The sequence below is a fragment of the Ochotona curzoniae genome, unplaced genomic scaffold (genome assembly GCF_017591425.1).
Source record: "Ochotona curzoniae isolate NIBS_2020 unplaced genomic scaffold, NIBS_Ocur_1.0 scaffold_2587, whole genome shotgun sequence".
NCBI classification, from domain to species: Eukaryota; Metazoa; Chordata; class Mammalia; order Lagomorpha; family Ochotonidae; genus Ochotona; species Ochotona curzoniae.
In genome coordinates, this window is record NW_024467096.1 from 6,067,977 (window position 1) to 6,088,296 (window position 20,320).

General features: G+C 48.5%; 1 non-coding gene and 1 pseudogene across 1 annotated transcript; both read right to left on the reverse strand.

The window, feature by feature from the left end:
- LOC121171086 overlaps positions 1 to 20,320 on the reverse strand; it is a 25,007-nt pseudogene continuing 4,687 nt past the window's right edge.
- Positions 15,131 to 15,234, reverse strand: LOC121171425. The gene has a single exon (XR_005886132.1). It is a non-coding gene; the product is annotated as a U6 spliceosomal RNA (small nuclear RNA).

Consider the following 20,320-nt stretch of genomic DNA (forward strand, 5'->3'; position numbering starts at 1 on the left):
TGACGGAACCCAACTGCCATTTTCTATGAGAATGTATTCTTGGCGTGTGAGACGAGAGTTCTGGAGGAAAGCAGCAGGTTTCCTTAGTAGACTCCTCCTGTCTGCTGCCGGAACACATCTACTGGGTCTTCATCCTCCTACCGTGCTGGTGTGTCTGATTCACTGATTGGCTGTCCATCACGTCGGAATCCGAGCTGCCTCACTGACAAACCCTGGCTTTCATTAGTTTACTAAGTGATGTGTGCTTTTTAATTTTAAATTGCATGACAGAACCATCCTGCCCCGCCACCATCAAATTAATATGATGGTTGTTCTCGGTCTTGACTCCTTCCCAAGTGGCTGTAATGGCCAGATCTGAGCTGATCTAAAGCCAGGAGCCAGGAGTTTCTTCCTGGTCTCCCACGTGGGTACAGGGTAGCAAGACTTAGGACTGTCCCCTCTGTTTTCCCAGGCTACAAGCAAGGAACTGGATGGGAATTAGGGCCACCAGGACTAGAACCAGTGCCCATATGGGATCCTGGCATGTGCAAAGCAAGAACTGTAGCCACTAGGCTACCACGCTGGGCCCCAGGCTAATTTATTTTGATGCACGTTTTGATATGCATTTTTTCATAATACTTCTTTTCCCATCAACAATTTTAAAAGACTTCTTTATTTTTATTGCCAAAGTAGATATTCAGACAGAAAAGGAGAGACAGAGAGGAAGATCTTCCACTCGATGGATCACTCCCCAGGTGAATCATCCAAAGTGAACCAATCCAAAGCCAGGAGCAGGAGCTTATTCTGGGTCTCCCATGCAGGTGCAGGGTCCCAAGACTTTTGGCCGTCCTCAACTGCTCTTCCAGGCCACAAGCAGGGAGCTGGGTGGAAAATGCAGCAGCTGGGACACAAACCGGTGCCCATATGGAATCGCAGGGGTGCAACGCTATAGGACTTTAGCTGCTAAGCTACTGAACCAGGCCCTTCCATCAACATTTCAAGCACTCTTGTACAATAGTAGTAGTCCCCTTTTTAAGAAATTTATTTATTTTTATTGGAAAGAGATTTATATATAGAGAGAGAGAAAAGGAAAGATCTTCCACCCTCTGAGTCATTCCCCAAAAGACTCAGCTAGAGCTGAGCTGATCCAAAGCCAGGAGCCTCTTCTGGGTCTCTCACACAGGATCAGGATCCCAAGGCTTTGGGCCTCCCCTGCTGCTTTCCTAAGTCTTAAGCAGGGAGTTGGATGGGAAGTGGAGCAGCTGGAACACAAACTGGAGCCCATGTGGAATTCTGGCAGACTTGAAGCTAGTTATCCAGTTGAGCCATGGTGCCGGCCCCACAATGGGCCCTTTCTGTTAATTTCAAGGCTAGCTGACATGCAACATCAACAAGCCACAGATCCAGTCATCTGGTAGAAACGATGGGCCAGGCTCTGAGCTCAGAATCTCAAAGAACCTGGCAGACTAATCTAGCAGCGCTGAACTGGATCAGCCCTAGTGCAGTCGAATGCCTGGAACTTCTAAGTCTCCCACAGGGCGGCAGGGGCCCATGCTCCTATACCATCTTCCACTGCCTTCCCAGGCAAAGCAGCAGGAAGCTGGTTTGGAAGCGGAGCAGCTGGGGTTTGCACCAATGCTCCAATATGGGGTACTGGAATGCAAGCAGGGCTTAACCAGCTTACTGCAGTGTCAGCTCTTCAGCTCTAGTCTTTCCCCAACAATGAGAAATAGGCTTATTTTCTTTTCAATTTCCTCTCTTAAGAGACATTGTTGCTTTAAGCCAGTGATATAAATGTCTGTTTTGTTTTGTTATTATGACAAGTTGCAACCTAGAATATCTTGTCAAAGGGCTCCTTCATTAGCAGAGGCACAGAGAATGGCAAGCTCTACTCCCTAAGGAAAACAAGACAGAAAAAAACCCCAAACCCTGGAGAGCAGCCCCTAATGCACAGAAAGGAGGTTCCCTTTGAGAAAGAGGAGGAGGTGGCAATGTGCGTGGGGGCATCTCCACAGCAGGTACGGCAGGAGACAGGAGCTGTTCACATCTGGCCATCACAGAGGGGCACCCCAGATCTCTGGCCTTGCACCTCTGGCTTTCGGCAAAGCAGGTGCACCTGAATTCAGCCATATGCACTGAATGCTTGCCACCATGCAGAGACTAGGCACTTCCAACCTGGACTGCGGACTACTGGGCTTCCTAAGGCCTTAGGTACTTCTACGTTGAAGCATCCACTGACAGAGAGAGAGAGAGAGAACACACAGGAGGGCTGGGCCTGGAGTTGGGCAAGGCTTGGAGCTTCTGCCTTCTTTGGGGATCTGGCTCATCCCAGAGGAGCCTTTGCCCTGGGGTCACACAGTTCTGTTGAGTCCTATGGGGAGCACCTGTCAGTCCTCAGGAGGTCACTGCCAGCAGCTGAGGCTTCAGTAAACAGGCCTGAGCTCACAGAAATGACTGTTGACCCGGTCAGGGCACCAGCCCATCCCCAAGGGGTGAGAAAGCGGACGGGTGGGGAGTGTAGATTTAATCTAATCGGCACACAGGCTGGTATCTTTAAGAGAAGTTACCGACAGAGGTGCCTCTGGGGGATGGGAGCTCTCTGTCTCTGCCTCTCAGAGTGAATTATAGATGGAAATTGGCGGAAGATCATAAGACTTGTAGACCTTTGGCACAGAGAGGGTCAGGAATGACAAAATCAGGAAGAAATGAAAGAAGAGTTATAGTAATGGTGTCTTAAGCTTTCTTACTGTATTGCTAAAAAAAAAAAAAAGAAAGAAAGAAAGAAAGAAAGAAAAAAAAGAAAGAAAAAAGAAGAAGAAAAGAAAGACCTGTGAAACACTGGGGGTAAAAGTGGCAATTGTAAGCGCAGGGGAGCCAGTGAAGAAGTGGCATGTAGCCCTAGTGATTAAGACGCCCACGTCCCACACAGCAGTGCCTGGGTTGATAATCTGACCTTAACCGCGGTCTCCAGCTTCCTGCTAATGTGCCTGGGAGGCAGCAGGTGATGGCTCAAGTGGTTAGGTCCCTGCCACCATGTGGGAGAAGTTTCAGGCTCCCAGCTTTGACCTAGCTCTGCCTTAGCTGTTGTAGGCATTTGAAAAGTGAACCAGTAGATGAAAATCCTGTTTCTACGGAGAAAACACACACACACACACACACACACACACACACACACACACTGCTGGCCTCCATGGATTCTCCAGGTCGAGTCTAAATACCGCCCCTCGGGCTTGGGTAAGGCCGGTCCACCTGCTGTTCCCTTCTGTTGCTGTGTAAGCTATCATCAGCAAATCCCAGACAAAATCTTCCACACCCAAACCAACCTATGGTTGGCACACGCCTGCCCCCTGGTGGCAGGTGCTAGAACTACGTGAACAGTGGCCAGGGCCAAAAAGAAAACTACCCAAACTGAGCTTGGGAACTGTTTTTTCTTATCTCATCTCTTCATCTTCATGCTTTCTCCTTCCTCTTACAACTGGCAGTACTCTCTCTCTCTGCAGGAAGTTTCCTGATAAGAACAGAAGCACTTATGTTTTCATGTTTGTTTTCCCCTTCCCTAGAGCACATGGGGCTGTGCCCACCTGTGTCTTCGTGGCATTAGCAGGTATCTTCGCGTCATTCACAGAACCATGAGAAAGCAGCTAAATCCAACTAGAGGTCATTTAAAAATATGCAAAAACCCACTGTGACCCTAGCAGGTGTGAAGAATATGAAAAGAATCCCTGTTGTTGATTTTGTTCTGTGGCTTTTCATTTAGGGGGATATATAGTAACTGTGGAATGGAGACTATCATATCCAGATGTGAGGATACAGTGGAGTATGCATCTCTACTTCCAGACAAAGATGGACTCCCAATGAAACTGTTTACTATAGGATGCTGGACTCTGTCATTGTCCATGCTGGAAATGATGGACATATGACTGTGTAGGAAGAACTATAGTATAGTAATGATACAGGGGAACTCAGTGAGGAGGGAGGGAATTGGGGAGGGGATAAGGGAAATCCCACAATCTATGGAACTGTTTCATAAAATAATAATAATAAATAGAAGTACAATTGAAAAAAAAAGAATGCAAGATTGCATCACTGGTGGATCTGAGAACCTGGATGAGGTGCAGGAGGGGCCGGGTAAGGCCACAACATCAGCCAGTACACATCAGGGCCGGGACTAGAGGCTGGCTGGCTGGACCAAGCCAGGCTTCAGCAACCGCTGGTAGATGCTGAGTTGAGGTGAGCCATGACAGTCAGGGGGTAATGGGTGCCAGGTCCATGAGCTCCCGGGGTCGGGGGGGGGGGGGCAGCAAGGCCTGTGTTGCCTGGCCTGGGTCCTCGGCCTGCCTGCACAATGGGTGCTGGCTCTGTAAGCCCCAAGGGTGGGGGTCTTGTGGGTCCACCTTAAAAATCTGGTCCTCCTCAGTAGAAAAGATGGAGTAGCAGAGAGCTGGCCCAGTTCCACATGAAGGATATGGCAGCCCACTGAGCCCTGCAGGGGGCATCTGCTACCATCACAGAAGGACAACTATCCCAGCTAAACAATGACAGCGAATACCTGGGCGAATGAAGACTCTGAGGTTCACTTTGTCAGCCAATGGGCATTCAAAGGGTTCCCTCATCCTTGGATTGGTGAGATTGACATTTCAGAACTAGCAAAACCATCTGGGCAGACTCCCAGGAATATGCGCCACACTGGGACTCTGGCTTGATATCGGGTGACCGTTCTCCATCCCTGGGTACTGGAGCAGTTGAGAGGCTGAATGTGGCTTCTCTCTTTATCCCCCCACTCCCAAAACAAGAAAGAGAAATAGGAAATTTGCAAACAATGATCACACCCACTTTTCCCTAACCCTTGATCCATCCCACTCTTATCAACTTTGTTAACATCTAAAATTAAAACTAACACTAAACAACAACAAAAGAATTCAAGGCTGCATGAAGTAGTAGTGATTTGATTGAATGGATTTAATTAGGGGGTGAGGCAATTGAGGTAGTGCCCCAGTCAGGTAGTTAAATGAAAAACAAAAGAGGATCAAATAATCAGAAGACTCTGGGGGTGGGGGATGGACATGGTAGCAGTTTCTGCCCAGCTGCTCCGCTTCTGAGATCCCTACTCATGGCCTGGGAAAGGCAGCGGTACCCAGAGGCTGGGATGAAGCCTTGACCTTTTGGCTATCTGGGGAGTGAGCCAGTGGACGGAAGCCCAATCTTTCTCTGTGAGTCTGTCTGCCTTTTAAACACACCAATCTTTTGGTTTAAATAGGGTCTTAAACTGGGCTCAAGTGAATGGATTATAAATTAATTAGTAGGACAAGTGTCTTTTTAAAGATCATGGGTTTCTCACCCCCCTTTCCACAGCAGTAACTGAGAGTCTGGAGTTGAAGTTGGACCGGGAGGCCAAGAAGCCAGAACCAAGTAGGGGTGAGGAGGGGTGAGAGCACAACCCCAGCCTGTTCTGGGGCTACGCTGGCCCACAGCTCCCGCATGTCAGGTTGCAGCCCTCCCCCAACACTCAGCACTTGCCTGGTCACCATCCTGCCTCTGTCAGCCCACCTGGCTGTCCCCCTGTAGGTTCAAGTCGGGCCTGTTGTCACTGTTAACATCCGGAGCTGGTGTGCGATGCCCTTCCTATCACTGGCGCCAACCCTAGCTAAGGCAGCTGGATCCTTGGAAGGAGAATCCAGAGTGCTTGTTTGCATCCCGCTTGAACAGTCACTCACCAAATCGGCACCCCTGGGACCCTGGCTTGCTTCTCTGTAGAAATGGGCATAATTGGGCCTGGTGCTGTGGCTTACCGGTTAAAGTCCTCGCCTTGCATGCTCTGGGATCCCACAGCTCTGGTCCTAATCCCAGTGGCCCCACTTCCCATCCCGCTCCCTGCTTGTGGCCTGGGAAAGCAGTGGAGGACGGCCCAAAGCCTTGGGACCCTGCACCCACGTGGGAGACCTGTAAGAGCTTTTGGCTCCTGGCTTCGGATTGGCACAGCACCGGCCAATGCAGTCACTTGGGGAGTGAATCATCGAATGGAAGATATTTCTTTCTGTATCTCCTCCTCTCTCCATATTTTTATTGCACAGATATATAAATAAATCTTTAAAAAGAAGAAGAAGAAATGGGTGTATCTGTCCCCTCCAGCTCATCAGGGGTCATGTAGCTGGCAGGTGTGGACAGGCACGCACTTACAGAAGGCGGGGTCTTCATCAGTGTGCAGCTGCATCACTGGTAGCCAGCAGAGCTCCCCCCGCTGTCTGCTTCCTTCCCTAGGAACCCCAAGGCGTCCTCTCTTCCTTTTACCCTCTCCTATCACCACCTGCTCTTCAAATGGTTACTCTGTATATTTTAGTGACAGTAAAACACAGACATACACAATTGAATCCAAGATGGTGGCACCTTATCCAGAGATACTTACAAACTGGACTCCTCTGTCCTCGAGTAGTAACCACAAACCCACTGAGTTCTGCGATCAGGGACATTTGGCCTAGTGGTTAAGACACCCGCATACCACCTTAGAGGGTCTGGCCCCTGACTCCAGGTTCCTGCCCATACAGACCCTAGGAGGCAACTGTAATTGTGCCACTAACTGGTCCCTATATCATCCATGAGAGCTGCTTTGGGTTCCTGGCTTCAAGCTGGCCCAGCCCTGGTTTGTGGGTGTTGGTTGAAGGAGGCAATGGATGGGAGCTTTTGTCTTTCTGAGTCTCAAAAACAAATAAATAGGGCCCAGCACGATAGTGTAGTGGTTAAGGTTCTTGCCTTGCATGCACCGGGATCCCATATGGGTGCCGGTTCTAATCCCAGCAGCCCTACTTCCCATCCCGCTCCCTGCTTGTGGCCTGAGAAAGCAGTGGAGGACGGCCCAAAGCCTTGGGACCCTGCACCTGCATGGGAGACCCGGAAGAGGCTCCTGGCTCCTGGCTTTGGATTGACTCAGCTCCAGACGTTGTGGCTGCCTGGGGAGTGAACCATCGGACCAGAGATCTTCCTCTCTGTCTCTCCTTCTCTCTGAATATCTGCCTTTCCAATAAAAATAAATAAATCTTGGGCCCGGTGGCGTGGCCTACCGGCTCAAGTCCTCACCTTCAATGCCTGGGATCCCATATGGGCGCTGGTTCTAATCCTGGCAGCTCCACTTCCCATCCAGCTCCCTGCTGGTGGCCTGGGAAAGCAGTCGAGGACAGCCCAATGCTTTGGGACCCTGTACCCACGTGGGAGACCCGGAAGAGGTTCCTGGTTCCCGACTTCGGATCGGCATAGCACCGGCCGTTGCGCTCACTTGGGGAGTGAATCATTGGACGGGAGATCTTCCTCTCTGTCTCTCCTCCTCTCTGTATATCTGACTTTGTAATAAAAATAAAATAAATCTTTAAAAAAGAAACCAATTCTTTCAAATAAATAAATCAATCTTTTAAAAATAAATAAATCTTTAAAAAAAACAAATAAATAACTACCATACGTAGTGCTTGTTAAGAAACGTTCTTCAGCATTTAGGAAAGAGAGAAAAAGGTCTTCCCGTGCCTTGAATCACTGTCTCTGGACAGGACTTGTGGAGCAATCTTCAGCTGTCTTGAAGGGCTGGCTGGAGACTTCCATGTTGTTTGCCTACTCACAGAGTCCCTCCTTTCGTGCCGAAGCTGGGATCCCATTACAGCACCGGTTAGCATACAGTGGGCCCTCAGGGTCCAGCCACAGGCTTCATATTGAGCTGGATCCAGATGATCTGGGTTTGCATCCCAACTTATCACCTGTGTGCCCGCAGTCAGGGTGTTTAGCTGCTCTGGGTTTCAGCTATATCATGGTAAAGTGGAGAAAATTAATAATCCCCATGTCAAGAGGGTTGTTGTGGGGAGTCAGCAAGTGAGAGATTTCAAATTCTCAAAAGTGTCTGCAGCTCAAAACGTGTTCCTTAGTGTTACTACTGTTGCGTATTTGATGTCACTTAAGTCATCAAGAGATTCCATTTTTAGAATAAAACATCAAGGGCTGGTGCTGCAGCAGAGCCTGTTAAGTTTCCACCTAGAGTACCAGCATCCCATATAGGTGCTGGTTTCAGTCCTGGCTGCTCCATTTCCAATCCAGTCCCCCTGTTACTGCACCTAAGAAAGCAGCAGAGGATGGCCCAAGTGCGTGCACACACATGGGAGACCTGGAAGAAGCTCCTAGCTCTTGGCTTCAGCCCAGCCACTGCAGCCATTTGGGCAATGAACCAGCAGGTGGAAGCCCTCTGTCTCTTTCTTTCTCTGTGTAACACTGGCTTTTAAATAAAAATAAATAAACCTTTAAAAAAAATTTTAAAAACACCAACTTAAGCTCCTCACTTCCCGCCTTGGCGGGATGTACCTCGAGAGTGTTTACCAGTGCCTCTTGTTAAATCCTGGCACTCAAGAGGACCCTCAGTCGGACAACTTGTCATTATGGGCTCCCTGTGTAGTCAGGCTAGTGAGGCGTTACTTCAAGGCCCTCATGTCCAGCACTGGCTCAGGGCTCATGGTGGGCCCCAGCGCACCCCCTCCATGTCTGCTGAACCCGCATCTCATCCAGGGCTGCTTTGGGTGGCCCCCATTCTCTTCCCTGTGCAAGCTCCCTTTGGACATGTTTCCTTGGCAGGATGCACAGCCATGGGGCTAAGGCCTCTGAGGACATCCTCATTAGCGCCCTGGCAGCTCTTATCTGATGGAGCAAAGCTCTTGCCACACCCTGCAGCGGCAGGGTTGTTTGTTTGTTTGTTTGTTTCTGCAGAAAGAAGTGAAATTTTGTGTCCAGAGCCTTGGGACCAAACACACCCATCCCTCTGATGGTGCTGCCTTTCCCAGACAGCACCCCTGCCCTGGTGGAGTGGAATGGGGTTGTGGCTTCAGAACAGCTCCCTAAGCTGTGGCAGTGAAATCAACATAATGGACTAAAATGGCCCTGGCAACACTCAGCCTCCTTCCTTGATGTACTTCCCCTCATTGAAGAGCTAAGCTCAGCCCGCCCCAGCCCTGCTCCCTAGGTGTCCAGGCCCAGCCAGCTGTAGGCCTGCCCCCCATCCCCCAACTCCGTAGCAGGGCTGGGACCTAGAACATTTCCAGGCACAGCTGAATATGCTCAAGGTTATTGCCTGAAACCGGGAATGAAACTGGCCTTGGCCCTGGACCCAGATTCCTCCTCCGATGCTGGGATGAACTCATCCCTCATTTCCCTGCTGTGGCTGTTTCCTGTGGTGTATCCCTTCTTCCTTACCGGGAGACAGCTGCAGCAGCCTCCTGGAAAATGCCCTCGACCAATCAACCTCGGAAACCACACCACTTTGAGGGGTGGGCAACTCCAGCTGTGGCTTTGGTGGGACAAAAACATGGGTGACGTAGGATCACCATTAACATGGCTCCTGTTACAGATGCTCCTCTTGGCAGGGGAGGGGGGTGTGCAGGGGTGAAAGCACTACTTAGGACACTCCCACCCCACACCAGAGGGCCTGAGTGTGTGCCAGGCTTCCCCCAGAGCTGACCAGGTGGTGGATCTCTGCCACGCATGGGGGAGGCCCACACTGAGCCGTGGCTTTGGCTCGGCTTGGCTCAGCCCAGGCATTTTTTGGTATCTGGGAAGTGAACCAGAGGATGACAGATCTCTCTTCATCTGTCTCTGCTTCTCTCTGCTCTCCAAGTAAATAAAAATAAAAATAATTAAACGACTCTTAAATATATAAAAAAGGGTTCTTTCCACTCCCTTATAAACAAGCCTCCCAGGTCTGCTACTGTGGCATAACAACAACATCCCATATGGATGCAGGTTTGTGTCCTGGCTGCTCTACTTCCTATCCAGCTCCCTGTTAATGTGCTGGGAAGGCAGTGCAGGATAACCCAACTGTTGGAATCCCTATCACCCACATGGGAGTGTCGAAGAGAGTTCCCAGCCCAGTCCTGTTTAGTATGGAGAATGAACCAGCAGGTGGAAGACTTCTCTCTCTTATAACTCTTTCATATAAATAAAAAAGCTGAAAGCCTCCCTCAAGATGCACTCCAACCTAAGCCCTTTTTAGAACCTTTCTGCATGAATCCTTCCCACTAGGGCTTTTCTTCCCTCAAGACAGCCTTGTGAACGCATGGCACCTGTGCAGGGGTGAATCTCTGGGCCAGGGAGTCAGCATCTGGGGGAAGGCTTAAGACAGAAGGTCACTGAATAACTGAAGCCTACAGAAACGGCTATTTTGAGAAGCCTGTTAAACACAGATACCCTGGAATGCACTGGTGTTAATATGAATGAAAATGAGGTGTGGATTGAAACCACCTGCACCTACAAAAACAAGGATGGTGCAAGCCAAGCTTGGGGCTGCTCAGGGTTGTGTGTGCAGGGTTGAAATGTATACTCTCAGCCCCAATTCCAGGCCTACCCAGTCAGGATCGGGGCCCAGTGACGTGCCTCACAGCAAGTCCTGACAGGTGACTGCAACGCACTGGAGGCATGGTGTAGGAGAGACTTGAAGTTTCTGTCCCTTTCATCCTGCTTTATCTAGTACCATGTGACATTTCTCTTCCTGACTTTTCTCTCCTTATTGAAATGTGAGCTCCCTAAGAAGCAGGGTTTGGGCCAAAGCCAAGTAAGTCAGAGCAGTGGCAGGAGTAACTGAATCACCCACCCACGTGGCAGTGGCTGGGAGTACCTGTACCAGCCCAGGAATCTTGTTGGGGATCCTAGCTCCTCATTTACCGATGTTAGGCAGGGAGAGGGCCCTAGCCTTGTCTAGGCCCAAGGTCCAAGAATTTCCTCTGTCCTCAGTGACCATGTTGGGGACACATCTCAGACAGCTCTGGGCACACTCAGGATCATAGCTCTGCCCACCACCGCCATCTTAGCGGGCGAAATTGGGTAAGTCTGAGCAGTGGCACAGATGACAGGATCCCTCAGCCATGTGGTTGTGGCTGGGGGTACCTGTTCCAGCCTAGGCTTCATGCTGGGGGTCCTAGCTCCCCATCCACAGCTGTTACACAGGGGGAGGGTCCTGAGCTTGTGGGCCTTCACCAGCTGGCTGCCTGGTGGCAAACTCTGAGGTCTTAGGGGTATGGAATTACTGCCTAGGGACATCCATGGTTAAAGCCACTGTACGTGTAGCTGAGGAATAAATCTCAAAGGACACCCAACGACAGGGCCACTGTACTTGCAGGTAAGTGAGGGGACTGAGACACAGTGGTTTGGAGAGAATAACCTAAAGAACTTTATGGGTCATGGAAGTCCTGGGTTGGGCTTGTTAGCATGGAACATGGCTGACCACAACATGCCAGCGCACACGCAAGCTATGGCCTGTCTGGCAAGGCTAGATCCCAGTGAGTATCAGATCACTGGGTCACATTAGACTGACAGCAACCAGCATTCAAGAGAACCAGGTCTGGGGTTGAATTCTGTGAGGGATATGTGGGCTAAACTCTATGGAACTGCAAGTCCTGCTGGTTAGCTTGAGAGTTGGGGTAGTGATGAGCTGAGCTATGCATGACCATGGAACTCACCAATGGTCACAGTTACTGAGGCTGGGAACAAGTGGGGCAGGTCCAGGCTGTAACACCCACACAAGCACCCTAAAACAGGGTGTGGGGCGGGCTGGGCCACACCAGCACATACAAATGCCAGGACGGATGGGGCAGGCCATGTCAGGTAAGGGTCAAAAACCCACTGGCATGCGTGAAATTTGGGTCTTGGAGTAGCCTGAGTAGGGGAACCTGGGAAACTCCCCTAGGGGGTCATAGTTCCCAGTGATGAGCACATTTTAGCACTGAGTGTTGGGAAGGCTGGGCAGGATAGTTCCATCTGTTGGCAAGCGTGGAAGGGGGAGACCTGGTGGGGATGAACAAACCATAGCCTACTGGCAAGTGCAGAAACCAGGATGGAGTGCAGGTCACTCTGGGCTAGGCTGCCACACCTACTGATTTGTATTAAACAGAGATAAGAGCAGACTGAACAGGTCCAGGTTGCAGCACCTGCCAATAAGAGTTGGGACTGGATGGCCAAGCTGAGTCATGCCAGGCTACAGCATCTGAAGGCAAAGTCCAAGACAGGAGAGGGGCTATGCCAAGCTAGGTCAGAGCAATGTGAGATCTGTGGCTGGGATCAGGCCTGGTTGGGGAACAAAGGGGATGCCCGGGCTGGGTTGTAGATCCCATTGGTGAGCGGAGGGGCCAGAGTTGGGAATGCAATCTCATCTGGACATGGATGCAGTCTCCCTCGGCACAGGTATGGACTGGTTCTGGGGCATGCAATACTGGGCAAGACTCCAGCAACCCTTGGAGCTTAGGAGAATCAGGGTGGCTGTAGGATTGGCTGGGCTAAATCTCTGTCCCTGCTAAACCATGTGTGAGCTGTCTTGGTATGGACAATGCTTGGCTAAGCTGTAACATACAAGAGTAAGAATGGGAATGGGTGAGGGCCGGTCAGGAAAGGCCACTGTTCTGGCCAGAACAGAAAGTGGACTAAGTAGGGCTGGCCATAGACCCACTGGTGTGTGTGAGATTTGGCACTGGGAGATGTTCTGATGGAGGAGCTTGGCAACTCCTCTGGCAGGACACAGTCCCTGCAGGTCAGCACAAGAACCAAGAAAGGGGGCACCCAAACCAGGCCTGGTTATGGGTCCCCATGGGCTTACCTTTGGCTCAGGCCAAGGGCAAGCCAGACTAGGCCAGTTCATATCACCTCCTGCCAAATCCAAGAACCAGAATGGTATGTGGGTCATGCCAGGTCCGGCTACAATATCAGCCAGTTTACATTAGGGCCAGGACTTGGGGGATGGCTGGGCTCGACTAGGCTATAATCTCCACCAGATGAGCTGGAACTGGGGGCAAACTGGACCAGGCTACAGCACCCACTTGCAAATGCTGAGATGAGGAAGGCCATACATACCAGACTAGGCTGCAGCACCCAACCAACACATGTGAGACCCGGGGGAGGGTAGGCAAAACCTGTAGGGGGGCTGCAGAGAGCTCCCCTACTGGGCCACCATTCCCATTGGTGAGTGTGAGAGCTAAGACTAGGAGCACACCTGGCCGGATAGGGCTATAACACCTGTTGGTATGTATGTATGGCCTGCATGTAAGCTGGATCAGGAACAAGCCAGGCTGGGTTGACTGTACCTACTGCACATGCATAAGCCAGAGTGGGTAAGGGTTGGTTGGGCTTTGCCACAGCATTAGCTAGCAGCTGCTGGCACAGGAGGAAAACTCTGTGGAGAGATCCAGATCCAGGAATGGGAGTGGGCCCAGTAGGGAAGCAGAGGGTACCTCCCTCTTGGGTAGCCATCCCAACTGGTGAGCATGAGAACCAGGATTAGGGGTAAGCATGGCTAGGCAGAGAGTGGCCCCTGCCAGAACATTTGTGGGCTGGACAGTGGGGCTGGTTGGGTTGAACTAGGCTTCAATGACCATTGATAGTATGAGAACTGGATGGGATGTGGGATAGACTGGAGTAACCTGCTGTACATACTGGCAAGCACAGGAACCAGGGCAGGGGGCAGGCCTGATGGGGATTATTATTGGTCTCTTTGACCAATAACCAATAACTACAACTCCCACTGGTTTGCATGGGGGCTGAGTGTGCGGTGGGCAGGATCGGGCTGGACTGCAACACCCATTGGTTTGTGTAGAAGACAGGACTGAAGGCAGAAATAATCTAGCAATTCTAATCACCAGCATGTGCGTAAGCTGATTGGGGTGACGGATGGTGCCGAACCCTATATTGGCAAGCACACCCAAGAATCAGATCTGGGATCACCTCAGGTGAAGTTACTTTGGGAATCCCCCCAACTGAACTGCTGGACTCAGAACTCCAACCATGGAAAAAATTGTAGGTTCCATGGTCTGATCATGGAATGCATGTATCAGAGCTGGGCCTCCTCAGTGGCTTAGATGGAGCAATGGACAGCATATCCAGATGGATGTGGATAATATATATGGCAGTACACTGCAGTCTGCAGAGGAAACCTGGTACTGTAACTAAGGACGGAGGATAGAACAAATCAATCAGCTACCCCAGCCAAGTGTTATACCTGGTCAGGTGAATACCTGGGCAAGCAGAGTCTCTAAGGTAGACTATGTCAGCTAGTAGAGTCTGGAGAGATTTCATCGTGATTAGAATGGCAATATTGGCAGCAATACTGAACTACTGAATTATCAAAACCACTTGAGCAGGACCCTTGCAGCATGCCCTAATCGGTGACCCTGGGATGGTTGGGAGGCTGGGTGTGGCTTTTCCTCTCATCTCTCCCCTCCCTCAAGATACAGGAAGGAAAAGGAGAATGCTAAAACAATGGTTTCACCTGCTTTCCTCTAGCCCTTGACCCCTTGCACCCTAATCAAATATGTAAAAAGTATCAAAAATAAAATTTATACAAAAAAAATATGAAGCAGGGTCCTTGACTCATTCTCTGTATCCTGATTATTTACCTGGAGTAGGACTAGGTACATTTTTTAAAAAGGATCTATATATGCATTTATTTATTTGAAAGTCTGAATTATAAAGAGAGATCTCCCATCTTTTAGTTCATTCCCCAGACGGCCACAATGGCCAGAGCTGGGCTGGTTTCAACACCAGGAGCCAGGAGCTTCTTCTAGGTCTCCCTATGTGGTTGTAGAGGTCTAAGGCCTTGGGCCATCCTTTGCTGTTTTCCCAGGTGCTTTAGCAGGGAGCTGGACTGGAAGTAGAGCAGCCAGGACTTAAACTGGTGCCCACATGGAACGCAGGTTAAACAGGCCAAAGGTTAGCTTATGAAGCCAAGCCATGGCACCAAACCCATGAGGCAAATTTTAATTGCTTAAAATAGATGAGATGCATACATTAAGACTGACTCTAAGTATCACAGGCACCGCAGCATTCTAGAAGGCTCAGATAGGGACAAAAGCACACTGTACAGAATGCAAGAAAATATAGTTCATTTCCTGCAGTGTCAAGCCAAAAGCTATCTTTTGATAAATAAATAGTGCCCTCTAACGGTAGTGGTTTTTTTTTTTTTGTTTTTATTTCAAGTGTTTATTTTCACTTACTTGAAAGGCGGAGTGACAGACACAGAAATGGAGAGAGCCCATATCCTGATTTATTCCCCAAATTCCCACAGCAGGTAGGGGAGGCCAGAGGAACCCCACCCACCTCTCCCACACGGGTGGCAGGGGCCCTAATTCTGAAGCATTATCTGTTGCCTCTCAGGAGACATTACGAGGAAGCTGAATTTGGCAACATCCTTGCACAGGGGCCATGCCAATCTTCTCTGTATTGTCCCAATGTTAGTGCAGGTGCTGCCGAAGTGAGCATACCAGGAAGCTGGATTGGAAGTGGAGCAGCTGGGACTTGAACCTGCACTGGTATATGAGAACCAGATGTCCCAAGCTACTATGTCACAAAACCCACTCCTTTTATTTTCTTATTTTAGCAGTAATAAACATATTCATCTCCTTAAGATCAAATTAAGGCTGCCAACAATGGCACAGCCCCTGGGAGGGATTTTAAAATGCATAATGCTCTTCCTGCCCAGATAGGGAAGAAAATTTGTCCCATCCACCTTCCCCCAACCTTCAACCCTCCCCACCCTAACCAGTGGTCCTCATGGGCATGCATCCTTGCCAACTATGTAAACAACGCAAAAAATTAAATTTAAAAATGACTTGAAAACTAGCTTTAACTTAACAGCAAAATCCCATCGAGATTTGAACTCAGACTGCTGGATTCAGAGTCCAGGATGCTCAGCAGGAAACTTGTCAGAGGAGTGTCATGGGGCTCTGTTGTCCACATGGAAGCAAATGGAAGGTCTCCAAGTCAATGGGTCAGCCAGGGAAGGAATGTCACTCAGGACAGACCAGTGAGGTAGCCCAGGAGGCAACAGGCAAGGCTTCTCACAGTCAAAGATGGCGGCTTGCCTTCAATTTGGAGAGAATTCATTTACTTCTACACATGGAACCAAGAAAAATTATGAGAAAGTCAGCATTTTGGACTAAATGGAAAGCGCTGCTGGCACGTTTAACCCAGTGCTGCTCCCCATGAACTGTAAGATAATGATCAAACATGGCTCTGGTCTGTGGTCTTCTCAAAGTCTCCTCTAGATCTGGCTGCATTCTTCTAGCTTGTCTGTGGGCACTCAGAGTTATGAAACACAACGCCCCTGGGTAGGTGAGGGAAATATGAGGGGGCCTTCACTTTCATGTCAGTAAGACGAGAGCAATAGTTCTGTTCCCAGAGTGTGCTTGAATTGTGATTGCATTATCTAGAGTGGTCACCATCATATACAATATACGTACTTTAAAAAAAGAACAAGAAATAAAATCTAATACTAGACTGCAAAAATAAATAAAATGGATGATATGGGGTCTGGTGTCAAGCACAGCACGTTAAGCATGTGCTTGTGATGCCGGAACCCCATATGGGTACTGGTTCGATTCACAACCGCTCCATGTCTGATTCTCTTCCCTGCTAATGTGCTTGGGAAAGCAGATGGCCCAAGTGCTTGTACTCCCTGTATCACCAGGAAGAAGGTCTGGGCCCTACTTGTTGTGGCCATTTGAGAGTGAATCAGCAGATGCAAGATTCTCTGTCTCTTCTTTCTCTGTAACTCTGCCTTTTAAACAATTTTTTTAAATGCATTACGTCATTGCTGTATATATGTGTTTAAGATAATTTTAGCTACTACCTCCATGCCCCAACCTCTCTGACTAGACTGTAGCCTGCTAGCTACTCACACAGAAATTCTGGAGATTCACAGGTTAACCTGCAAGTGCTAGAGTGGGTGTGCCCAGAAGGACTGTCAGCTTGCTTGGGACAGCAGGGGACCCAAGAAAGTGGTGGCCCCTGAGATGGCAAGTGTCCTCTACCTGTCTGGATTCTCAACTTGACGTTTATGTCTCTAGCTTTCTGCTCTTTCCTGCTTCTATTAGCATTGGTAGAAATGTGGGACGTTTAAGTATAACAGTCCATTTCATCAAAAATGGGTCCCCAGAGACCAAAAGGATGTCAGTCTCTGTATCCTGTGAGCTGTCTGTGCCGAAGTATAATTACTAAAACCTCACATCCACAACTCTCAAGTAAATATGAAACATATACACATCTAAGACTTGAACTCACTGAATTAGAGGACACCCCATAGGCTGGTAAAATTGGTTCAAACAAAATTTTCAGAAAGTTAACATTTAACAGGCAGTTGTAAAAGGATGTTAAAAGAATGCTGTTCGGTTAGATGCAAAAGTGGTTTGTATCCTACTGAGAAATGAACCATAACTCCATGGTTATCTTCATCAACAGAAATATTTAGCCCAACACATGACTGCACAATGAGGAGGCTCTCATCAAGCAGTAAATAGAACAGAAAAAACTGACATTGTTCTAAGGAACTTCACAGTCCCTGGCAAGCTTGGGGAAAATGTGCCAGCATGAGCCAGACAAGATCATGGCCCTAATAAACACACAGTTGTGTATTTTTCAGGGTCTTTAGCTTCTCTTTTAGTCTCCTCCTGATTTGAAGTGTGGCAGCACTTCCCAAATAGTATGCTCTTACCTTTCCTTCTTCAATTTTCACTTATATATTTTTTATATATTTGGAAGACAAAGAGATCTTCGATTTGCTGGTTCACCACCCAAAGGTTTAGGATAGCTGGCAGTGGCCCAGGCCAGAGCCTGAGTGCAGGACTCAAACCAGGTTTCCGACATGGCTGGCAGGGACCCAACTACTTGCACCATCACTGCTGCCACTCTGGGAAGTGCATTAGCAGGAAGTTAGAATAGGAAAGACAGCCAAACTCAAAACCCAGATTCTCGGATTTGGGGTGTGGCTGCCCCAGGCAGCATTTGCATAATCATTACACCAAAGCCTGCTCCTGTGTTCTCCTTTACATTATGATGCATTTGCCATTAATAGGCATTTTAGAGAGGAGTCTTCCAAAACGTTAATGGAAATTTTGTATTATGAAAAAAACCATGCATAGGTTTCAATATCTTTTGTACCAAAACAGACTTATCTTCAAATGCCAGGGGACTTGAAGATCTGGCTCTTTTTCCTCTGCCCAGGATCCCCCAGCATCTATGTTGCTGCTACGTCAGACGCCTTGAATCCAAAACTCTGCCGACTGCAGACTTCCCTCTCCATCTGCCTTGGCCTGGGAAGTTCAGATGCTGGGTCTCATTAGCAGCAGTGCTTGCTAACTCAGCATTTCCCTTCTCTGACCCAATTACTTCATATATTTCTTCCAAGTTCACCTGCCACAACTTGCCAGACCTGCCCTGGTGCCACTTTCTGGTCCTTTTAAATGCTCCATTCTTCCCATGTTACCCTGCCTCTGGCTCCACAAAACCCTATGCAGTGTTACAGCCCAAGATCCGCTCCTTTGTTCTGCCCTTGCCAACTTCCTGGCTGTCCTTGATCCATTATGCCCTGTTCTGTCCACTGTATCCAGTTCTTCCCAGAGATCTCTGCTCCTGTCTTTGAGTCTGTACTGGGTCCAAAAAGAGGCTAGCAAGACACTTGTTCCTTTATTCATGGTCCCCCTTTTTTAGTGGGGGGGAAGGGTTTGCAGAGAGCAGGAAAATACCAATTTATTAATTTATGTTTTAAAAATTTATTTTTATTTTTATTGAGAAGGCAGATATACAGAGAGGAGGAGAGTCACAGAGGAAGATCTTCCACCTGCTAGTTCATTCCCCAAGCAGGAATAACGGCCAGAGCTGAGCCAATCCAAAGCCAGTCTGAAGCCATGAACTTCTTCTGGGTCTCCCCACAGGTGCAGGGTCCCAAGACTTTGGGCCGTGCTCAACTGCTTTCCCAGGCCACAAGCAGGGAGCTGGATGGGGAGTGGGGGCACTGGAACCAGAACCAGCACATATATGGGATCTTGGCATGTTCAAGGTGAAAACTCTAACCATCACGCCATCATGCCCGGCCTGAAAAATACCAATTTAAATTGGCATTAAAATGCAGAACTTTATTATTTCATATAATAAAGTGTCAAAGAAAGGGCAGGATACAAGCACAATATGTGCTTATTGTCACAAAATGATTACTATATTTCAAGTTCACATGCAGGTATAGCCTGTTGAGAGAAATGGAAGGACCTTTCCTTTTCTCCAAAAAAAGTGTACAAGTTTCTCAGAAGCCCTTGTTGAGCCACATCTCATTGGCCAGAACTAGGTGACAGGCTTGTTTCCCAAACCAATCACATAGTAGATCAGGACTCAGGGGAAATTATTTTTTTAACTCACCTGATTGTCCCCTTCTCCTCCAGTTAGTCAGTACCTCTATCACACCCATGAGTGCTGTAAAAAGGGGAAGAAGGAATTGAAAGATAACTTGGGGTGAGTTTTCTGCATCGTGCATGATTCTGTTTCTGCTTCCCTTACTGTAGCACTTATTTTCAAGTCTTGGTTCAAGTTCACAGTTCCAGCTTGCTGTTAATGTGCACCCTGGCAAGCAGCCATGATGGCTCCAGTACTTGGGCCTATGCCACTCATGTGGGAAAACAGGATGACATTCCTGGCTCCTGGATTCAGCCCTGTCCAGACCTGCCTTGAATAACCTTTTGAAAACTGAACCAGGAGAGGGGAGATAACTGTCTGATTCAAATAAATAAAACACATTTTTTGAAAAAACCTAAGTTTATGTTGGTGTATAAAAGATGAAAGCTTACTGATTTGATGGCAGGCATAGTTAAATAGGCAGCTATCAAAGCATATTATGTAAACGACATCAGCATTTTCCATGAACTCTTTCAAGCGCCTTCACATATGGTAATTTTGTTGCTGTGATCAAATTATGTAACACCTCAATGGCAAAAGTTATGACCTATTTTGCATCTTTCTATAGCTCTTAAGCCAGCAAAAATGTGCTCAATTACACTTTAAAAATTATAAATTGGGAAATGTGCCACAGATGACACTAACACCATCAAAAGTTAAGTATTTCAGTAAAGATGGGTATGTAGGTGATTATAAAAGGGATATTTCAAATCAGTGAGGGGAGACTCAGTGGAGAATGCTACAGGGACACTTGGCTAAGTATCTGCACAAATTAAGTTGTGTTCACATTTCACACCTTAGGCCAAAATCAATCTACATATGAAACAAAATATTAAAAAAAATCTTGGTTTCAGGCCAGCGCATTGGCTGATCCTCTACCTCCAAGTGGGCCCTTCCATATGGGCCCGGATGTTCCACTTCCTTTCCAGCTGCCTGCCTGTAACCTGGGAAAGCAGTAGAGGATGACCCAAAGTCTTGGAACACTGCACACATGTGGGAGACCTGGAAGAAGCTCCTGGCTTCAGATCAGCTCAGCTCTGCCTGATGTAGTCATTTGGGAAATGAAGTAGCAGATGGAAAGATCTTTCTGTTTCTACTTCTCTCTGTAAATCTGCCCTTCCAATTA